Below are 9,761 nucleotides of genomic sequence, written 5' to 3'. Positions count from 1 at the left end.
GTTTCAAAAAAGCTAGCACAAGTGGCAAACGAGACAGATCAAGTTGAGGAATGCTCATCTAAACGCTTATTTGGAACATCCCATAACATGCTCAGTCATTCACAAACACGGATGGGGCGAACAAATGCATGAGTAAACTGTCAAACAGTTTAAGAACAACATTTCTCAAACGAGCTATTGCAAGGAATTTAAAGATCTCACCATCTATGGTCCGTAATATTATCAAAAGGTTGAGAGAATCTGGAGAAATCACTGCACGTAAGCGGCAAGGCCGTGACCTTCGATTCCTCAGGCGGTACTGCATAAAAAAACCCGACTTCAGCGTGTAAAGGATATCACCACATTGGCTCAGGAACACTTACGGACACTCAGTAACTATGGTTTGTCGCTACATCTGTAAGTGCAAGTGAAAGCTCAACCATGCAAAGCGAAAGTGTTCTGTGGTCTAATGAGTCCACAATTAAAATTGTTTCTGGAAACTGCGGAAGTTGTGTCCTCCGGACCAAACAGGAAAAGAACCATTCGGATTTTTTAGGCGCAAAGTTCAAAAGCCAGCAACTGTGATGGTATGGGGGTGTATTAGTGCCCAAGGCATGGGTAACTTACACATCTGTAATGGCACCATTAATGCTGAAAGGTACATACAGGTTTTGGAGCAACATATGTTGTCATCCAAGCAACGTTATCATGGACGCCCCTACTTATTTCAGCAAGCCAATGCCAAACCACGTGTTACAACAGCGTGGCTTCGTAGTAAACGAGTGCGGGTACTAGACTGGCCTGCCTGTAGTCCAGACATGTCTCCCATTGAAAATGTGTGGTGCAATATGAAGCCTAAAATACCACAACGGAGACCCCAGACTGTTGAACATCTTAAGCTGTACATCGAGCAAGAATAGGAAATGATTCCACCTGAAAAGCTTCAAAAATTGGTCTCCTCAAGTCCCAAACGTTTAAAGAGCGTTGTTAAAACAGTGCTAAAAATTCCCCTGTGACAACTTTTTTGCAATGTGTTTCTGACATCGAATTCTAAGTTAATAATTATTTGCCCAAAAAATGAAGTTTCTCAATTTGAACATTAATTATTTTGTCTTTACAGTCCATTCAATTGAGTATAGGTTGAAAAGGATTTGCTAATCATTGTATTCTGTTTTTATGTTGTGATCCGATGGCCGGATCATCAACATATTGTTTTTGTTCCATTTTTATTTTCACTCTCCGTCTGATCCTATTATTTCCTGTTTAGTCGGTCACCATGGTAGCTTATCAGTTTCACCCGCTACTCACGGCCCTGCACACCTGTCCTCACTAATCACCTGCCTTATATAAGCCTGCATCTTTTGTTGTTCAGTCTGGGATCCAAGTTTGTTTTCACACAACGGTACGTCTGCATTTCTGGTTTGCTTACACGCAACTAGTTTCTTCTGATCATTCCAGCTCCAGTCTTCAGTAATGCGGACGTTGTACCGATCCGTTGTGGTGAAGAAGGAGCTGAGCCGGAAGGCAAAGCTCTCAATTTACCGGTCGATCTGCGTTCCCATCCTCACCTATGGTCATGAGCTTTGGGTCATGACCGAAAGGATAAGATCACGGGTACAAGCGGCCGAAATGAGTTTCCTCCGCCGGGTGGCGGGTCTCTCCCTTAGAGATAGGGTGAGAAGCTCTGCCATCCGGGAGGAACTCAAAGTAAAGCCGCTGCTCCTTCACATCGAGAGGAGCCAGATGAGGTGGTTCGGGCATCTGGTCAGGATGCCACCCGAACGCCTCCCTAGGGAGGTGTTTAGGGCACGTCCAACCGGTAGGAGGCCACGGGGAAGACCCAGGACACGTTGGGAAGACTATGTCTCCCGGCTGGCCTGGGAACGCCTCGGGATCCCCCGGGAAGAGCTAGACGAAGTGGCTGGGGAGAGGGAAGTCTGGGTTTCCCTGCTTAGGCTGTTGCCCCCGCGACCCGACCTCGGATAAGCGGAAGATGATGGATGGATGGATGGATGGATTACACGCAACTAGTTTCTTCTGATCATTCCTATATGTTTATTCACGCTAGCTTTCACACTCTGCCCTTATATTATTCCAGCTCTCACGCTGAAGATTAGTTTTTCTGTTTTTGTGTGCCTTCGAGCCAGTATTACTTTGTCTATTACTATTCCTAGCTTTTATGCTAGCGTCCTTTGTTTGTTTTTTTTCTACTAGCTCCAGCATTTTTGTTATATAGCTCCTTTTGTTTTTTAAATAAATCTGTTTATCTTACCTTTGCTCTGTTCAATTTCGACGCATCCTCGAGGGAATCGATGCCGAGCAGGCGTAACATTTTATTTACCATTGAAACAACGTGCCAACTTCACTGGTTTTGGGTTTTGTAATAATGTGGTCTCCTTATTATATTTGTTTAACAAAAAGCTAGTGATGCCAGTGATTTTGTTTGTGGCCCTAATACAGTCTTTAATTTTACTTAATTCAACCAAAGTGAACCCATCAATGCCAGAATTGTTCCAAGTTATTAAGCAGTGTGCATTTAAATGGACTTGTACGTGGTCAGAGTCATTCAGATCATGTATCCTCCCCCCAAATGGGGACAAATAGAGGACTTAAAATGCAACCTTGAGGAACACCACAAATATAACTGTTGCTATGTTGCTGCCATTAAATTCTAAATCAATCAATCAATGTTTACTCATATAGCCCTAAATCACTAGTGTCTCAAAGGGCTGCACAAACCACTACGACATCCTCGGTAGGCCCACATAAGGGCAAGGAAAACTCACACCCAGTGGGACGTCGGTGACAATGATGACTATGAGAACCTTGGAGAGGAGGAAAGCAATGGATGTCGAGCGGGTCTAACATGATACTGTGAAAGTTCAATCCATAATGGATCCAACACAGTCGCGAGAGTCCAGTCCAAAGCGGATCCAACACAGCAGCGAGAGTCCCGTTCACAGCGGAGCCAGCAGGAAACCATCCCAAGCGGAGGCCGATCAGCAGTGCAGAGATGTCCCCAGCCGATACACAGGCGAGCAGTACATGGCCACCGGATCGGACCGGACCCCCTCCACAAGGGAGAGTGGGACATAGAAGAAAAAGAAAAGAAACGGCAGATCAACTGGTCTAAAAAGGGAGTCTATTTAAAGGCTTGAGTATACAAATGATTTTTAAGGTGAGACTTAAATGCATTTACTGAGGTGGCATCTCGAACTGTTACCGGGAGGGCATTCCAGAGTACTGGAGCCCGAACGGAAAACGCTCTATAGCCCACAGACTTTTTTTGGGCTTTGGGAATCACTAATAAGCCGGAGTCCTTTGAACGCAGATTTCTTGCCGGGACATATGGTACAATACAATCGGCAAGATAGGATGGAGCTAGACCGTGTAGTATTTTATACGTAAGTAGTAAAACCTTAAAGTCACATCTTAAGTGCACAGGAAGCCAGTGCAGGTGAGCCAGTACAGGCGTAATGTGATCAAACTTTCTTGTTCTTGTCAAAAGTCTAGCAGCCGCATTTTGTACCAACTGTAATCTTTTAATGCTAGACATGGGGAGACCCGAAAATAATACGTTACAGTAGTCGAGGCGAGACGTAACAAACGCATGGATAATGATCTCAGCGTCTTTAGTGGACAAAATGGAGCGAATTTTAGCGATATTACGGAGATGAAAGAAGGCCGTTTTAGTAACGCTTTTAATGTGTGCCTCAAAGGAGATAACACCCAGATTCTTTACCGTGTCGCCTTGTTTAATTGTTTGGTTGTCAAATGTTAGAGTTGTATTATTAAATAGAGTTCGGTGTCTAGCAGGACCGATAATCAGCATTTCCGTTTTTTTGCCGTTGAGTTGCAAAAAGTTAGCGGACATCCATTGTTTAATTTCATTAAGACACGCCTCCAGCTGACTACAATCCGGCGTGTTGGTCAGCTTTAGGGGCATGTAGAGTTGGGTGTCATCAGCATAACAGTGAAAGCTAACACCGTATTTGCAATGAATGATTATTTGCACAAAAAAAATAAAATTCTCAAATTGTGTTCATTAACTATCTTGTCTTTGTAGTCTATTCAATTGAATATAAGTTGAAAATGATTTGCTAATCATTGTATACTGTTTTTATTTACGATTTACACAAAGTGCCAACTTCACCGGTTTTGGGTTTTGTAGAAGACATACCAGATGCATGGCTTCACAAAGAGGAGACCGGTCATTCCGTTCATTTTTAAATGCCACTTGTCAAGCGTAATAACCAGGTGACAGGCAAACTAAAACGAGCTCGGCCTTTTCATTAATCTAATTTAAGACAAAACGTGCATGCGACAAGCAGAAACGTTTTAAATGGCCTTTCTGTGGAATTCAAATGCCCTCCCCGCACCGAATTATGAACCGATAACGGATGAATGCCTGTAATGTTCCTGCATTGAAGCGTGGGGGCCGAGGTGAATAAAAAGCCAAATGATCGGCTTTGTTTTACTATCGCGAAAGCACAAATTTATGCATAAGCCAGCGCGATGTGTAGTTTGCATTAAACTGTCTTCCCATTGAAGTGTTTTATCCACAATGTGCCTGAATATTAATAGGAGGCGGCTTATGACCCTGGTGAGTCATAAATGCAAATGTCTGTCTGAGGGACAATCCAAACATCTTAGTGGTTAACGGGTGCACAATTACAAAAGCTCTATTAAAAACAGGGTTCACTGCCCGCGACATCTCATAAAGTTGGCGCGTGGCTGTGAAATACGAGGTAAATCAAGATATATGGCCCCGCCCTTGCTTCCATTAACCTAGGCAAAGTGCAGAAGGGGCTGAGGAAAGCGTGCAAAAGCCATGGTGACACGGAGCTCAATTAAGCAGCTCGGGTGCGCCCACACACTCTATTATGTGCGTCAACAGTTAACGGGAGTTGTAACACAAAGGTCAACGTGATTTATTTTCAGAGTTTAAAATTTATCGTCTATTAAAATTAAAAGACTACAACAGTCGACAATAATTGAGTCCTTTCACAATCACGTTAATACTGGGATAACTTAAAGATTGAATCCGACTACATTTTCTGGAAAATCAATAGGGATATTTCAATCTGGGATATATGAGGACGGTGTAGCGCGGTTGCAACCTGAGGGTTCCTGGTTCCCCATTTTCAACCAACCACGTCACGTCCGTTGTGTCCTTGAGCAAGACTCTCCACCCTTGCTCCTGATGGGTCGTGGTTAGAGCCTTGCATGGCAGCTCCCGCCATCGGTGGGTGAATGTATGTGTGAATGGGTGAATGAAATAGTGTCAGAGCGCTTTGAGTACCTTGAAGGTAGAAAAGCGCTATACAAGTGTAACCCATTTACCATTTTATATATATATACATATATATATATATATATATACATATATATATACATATATATATATATATATATATATATTAGAGGTGTGGGAAAAAATCGATTCGAATACGAATCGAATCGTTTACATTGTGCGATTCAGAATCTATTCTCATTTTTAAAAAATAGATTTTTTTAAATTAAATTTTTTTTTTTTATTATTATTATTTTTTTTTTATCAATCCAACAAACCACTACACAGCAATGTCATAACAATGCAATCCAATTCCAAAACCAAACCTGACCCAGCAGCACTCAGAACTGCAATAAACAGAGCAATTGAGAAGACACAAACACGACACAGAACAAACCAAAAGTAGTGAAACAAAAATGAATATTATCAACAACAGTATCAATATTAGTTATAATTTCAGCATAGCAGTGATTAAAAATCCCTCATTGACATTATCATTAGACATTTATGAAAATAAAAAAAAAGTGTCACAGTGGCTTACACTTGCATCGCATCTCATAAGCTTGACAACACACTGTGTCCAATATTTTCACAAAGATAAAATAAGTCATATATTTGGTTCGTTTAATAGTTAAAACAAATTTACATTATTGCAATCAGTTGATAAAACATTGTTCTTTACAATTATAAAAGCTTTTTTAAAAAAAAATCTATTACTCTGCTGGCATGTCAGCAGACTGGGGTAGATCCTGCTGAAATCCTATGTATTGAATGAATACAGAATCGTTTTGAATCGGAAAAATATCGTTTTTGAATCGAGAATCGAATCGAATCGAAAAAAATCGCTATATTATCGAATCGTGACCCCAAGAATCAATATTGAATCGAATCATGGGACACCCAAAGATCCACAGCCGTAATATATACATATATATATATATATATATATATATACGACACTCAAAGCAGATGCATGTCCAACGATAAAGTCAACGAAATCACAAAGGTGAGTTTTGTTGATGTTATTGACTTATGTGGAGTGTGCTAATCAACTGTGGGATTTGGAACATCCCACAGTTGAACAGGCTAATTGGGGAACAGGTGGGTGCCATGATTGGGTCTAAAAGCAGCCTCCATAAAATGCTCAGTCATTCACAAACAAGGATGGGGCGTGGGTCACCATTTTGTGAACAAATGCTTTAGCAAATTGTCGAACAGTTTAAGAAGAACATTTGTCAACCAGCTATTTCAAGGAATTTAGGGATTTCACCATCTAAGGTTTGTAATTTCATCAAAAGGTTCAGAGAATCTGGAGAAATCACTGCACGTAAGCGGCAAGGCTGTGACCTTCGATTCCTCAGGCCGTAATGCATAAAAAAAAAAAAATTCAGTGTGTGAAGGATATCACCGCATGGGGTCAGGATCACTTCAGAAAACCACAGTCAGTAACTACAGTTTCATCGCTATTTCTGTACGTGCAAGTTAAAACTCTACTATGCAAAGCCAAAGCTATTTACCAATGGGTCTGGTCTGAGGAGTCCACATTTCAAATGGTTTTTGAAAACTGTGGACGTCATGTCCTCCAGACTTAAGAGGAAAAGAACCATCTCGATTGTTACAGGCTCAAAGTTCAAAAGCCAGCATCTGTGATGGTATGGGGGTGTATTAGTGCCCAAGGCATGGGTAACTTACACATCTGTGAAGGCACCATTAAGGCTGAAAGGTACATACAGGTATTGGAGCAACATATGTTGCCATCCAAGCAACGTCTTTTTCATGGACGCCCCTGCTTATTTCAGCAAGACAATTCCAAGCCACATTCTGCACGTGTAACAACAGCGTGGTTATGTCGTAAAAGAGTGTGGGTACCTGCCTGTAGACCAGACCTGACTCCCATTGAACATGTGTGGCGCAATATGAAGCCTAAAATACCACAATGGAGACCCCAAGCAAGAATGGGGAATGATTCCACCTTAAAAGCTTAAAAAATTGGTCTGCTCTGTTTTTATTAACCATTAACACAACGTGCCAACTTCACTAGTTTTGGGTTTTGTATATATAACATTTATACGTCTATATAATCTTAAAAACATATAGTTTTATTCTCTCAGTGCAACACAGAGACGCAAACACAAGCTTTTATTATGAGTCATCAAAGGGTGAGTTGTTTAGTTAGTATTTCAGTGAGCAATTTAACGAGTATATAGTTATGGTAAGAAAATAGAGCACGGGAAAGGAGTTCATATTACAGTATTTTAGCTTGACTCTCCAATTAAACAACTTTAACAAGTGAGTGGGTTCACTTTAGAGAACTCAGCGTGATGCAATCAGAGGCAAATCATCAGTATTGAGGCTCACCACTGGTTGCAGCGTCAATGAAATTACAGTTCGTCTATGTGCTAAAGAGGGTGTTTTCCCCTAATGGCTTATAATTACATGATGAAGCTCCCTTCAGAAGGGCAATCTCCTCTCAATCACAGTAACTGTAATCACAGCAGATAATGTTTGTTGCGCTGGTGTCCATAATGACAACGCCAAAATAAATAAGCACCTAGAGCATGGGTGTCAAACTCTGGCCCGCGGGCCAAATTTGGCCCGACGTGTAATTTCATTTGGCCCTTATTAACATTAGAGCTGGGCCGCCGCTGTAACACCGCATTCACCGTCCATCCATCCATCCATCCATCCATCCATCCATCTTCTTCCGCTTATCCGAGGTCGGGTCGCGGGGGCAGCAGCCTAAGCAGGGAAGCCCAGACTTCCCTCTCCCCAGCCACTTCGTCTAGCTCTTCCCGGGGGATCCCGAGGCGTTCCCAGGCCAGCCGGGAGACATAGTCTTCCCAACGTGTCCTGGGTCTTCCCCGTGGCCTCCTACCGGCTGGACGTGCCCTAAACACCTCCCTCGGGAGGCGTTCGGGTGGCATCCTGACCAGATGCCCGAACCACCTGGCTCCTCTCGATGTGGAGGAGCAGCGGCTTTACGTTGAGTTCCTCCCGGATGGCAGAGCTTCTCACCCTATCTCTAAGGGAGAGCCCCGCCACCCGGCGGAGGAAACTCATTTCGGCCGCTTGTACCCGTGATCTTATCCTTTCGGTCATGACCCAAAGCTCATGACCATAGGTGAGGATGGGAACGTAGATCGACCGGTAAATTGAGAGCTTTGCCTTCCGGCTCAGCTCCTTCTTCACCACAACAGATCGGTACAACGTCCGCATTACTGAAGACGCCGCACCGATCCGCCTGTCGATCTCACGATCCACTCTTCCCCCACTCGTGAACAAGACTCCTAGGTACTTGCACTCCTCCACTTGGGGCAGGGTCTCCTCCCCCAACCGGAGATGGCACTCCACCCTTTTCCGGGAGAGAACCATGGACTCGGATTTGGAGGTGCTGATTCTCATTCCGGCCGCTTCACACTCGGCTGCGAACCGATCCAGTGAGAGCTGAAGATCCCGGTCAGATGAAGCCAACAGGACCACATCGTTTGCAAAAAGCAGAGACCTAATCCCGCGGCCACCAAACCGGAACCCTTCAATGCCTTGACTGCGCCTAGAAATTCTGTCCATAAAAGTTATGAACAGAATCGGTGACAAAGGACAGCCTTGGCGGAGTCCAACCCTCACTGGAAACGTGTCAGACTTACTGCCAGCAATGCGGACCAAGCTCTGACACTGATCATACAGGGATCGGACTGCCATAATAAGACCGCATTCACCGCTAACACTCTTACTTGCCAACCCTCTCGATATTTCCGGGAGACTCCCGAAGTTCAGTTCCCCTCCCCAATTTCATCCCGGACAACAATATTTGGGGTGGGCTTTAAAGGCACTGCCTTTGGCGTTCTCTACAGCCTGTCTCCACGTCTGCTTTTCCTCTATACAAACAGCGTGCCGGCCCAGTCACATAATATATACGGCTTATACACACACATGAGTGAATGCAAGGCATACTTGGTCAACACCCATACAGGTCACACTGAGGGTGGCCGTATAAATAACTTTACCACTTTTACAAATATGCGCCACACTGTGAACCCACACCAAACAAGAATGACACATTTCGGGAGAACATCTGTAAGTTCATCCGTAACACAACATAAACACAACAGAACAAATACCCAGAACGGCTTGCAGCACTAACTCTTCCGGGACGCTACAATATACACCCCCCGCTATCACCAAACCCCGTCCACCTCAACCCCACCGCCGAAAAGAGGCATTCAATTTTTTTTTACATTTTATTTGATATGCCATTGATATTTTTTAATTATTATTATTATTTGAAACTCGATTTTGCATGTCACTATAAAGTCATATATAAGTCTTGCTTGTTCAATATTCAATGCAAAACTTCTTTGGGTCCCTATTAAAAGGTGCATTTGTTCAACCTCGGGCCGCGGCTTTGTTCGGTTTTAAATTTTGGCCCACTCTGTATTTGAGTTTGACACCCCTGACCTAGAGACTCAATCTGCTAAAGTGGTCATAGCAT

Source organism: Nerophis ophidion, linkage group LG24 (assembly GCF_033978795.1).
Source record: "Nerophis ophidion isolate RoL-2023_Sa linkage group LG24, RoL_Noph_v1.0, whole genome shotgun sequence".
Lineage (NCBI taxonomy): Eukaryota > Metazoa > Chordata > Actinopteri > Syngnathiformes > Syngnathidae > Nerophis > Nerophis ophidion.
The sequence above is the reverse complement of the archived record's forward strand: the minus strand, read 5'-3'. Positions refer to the sequence as shown.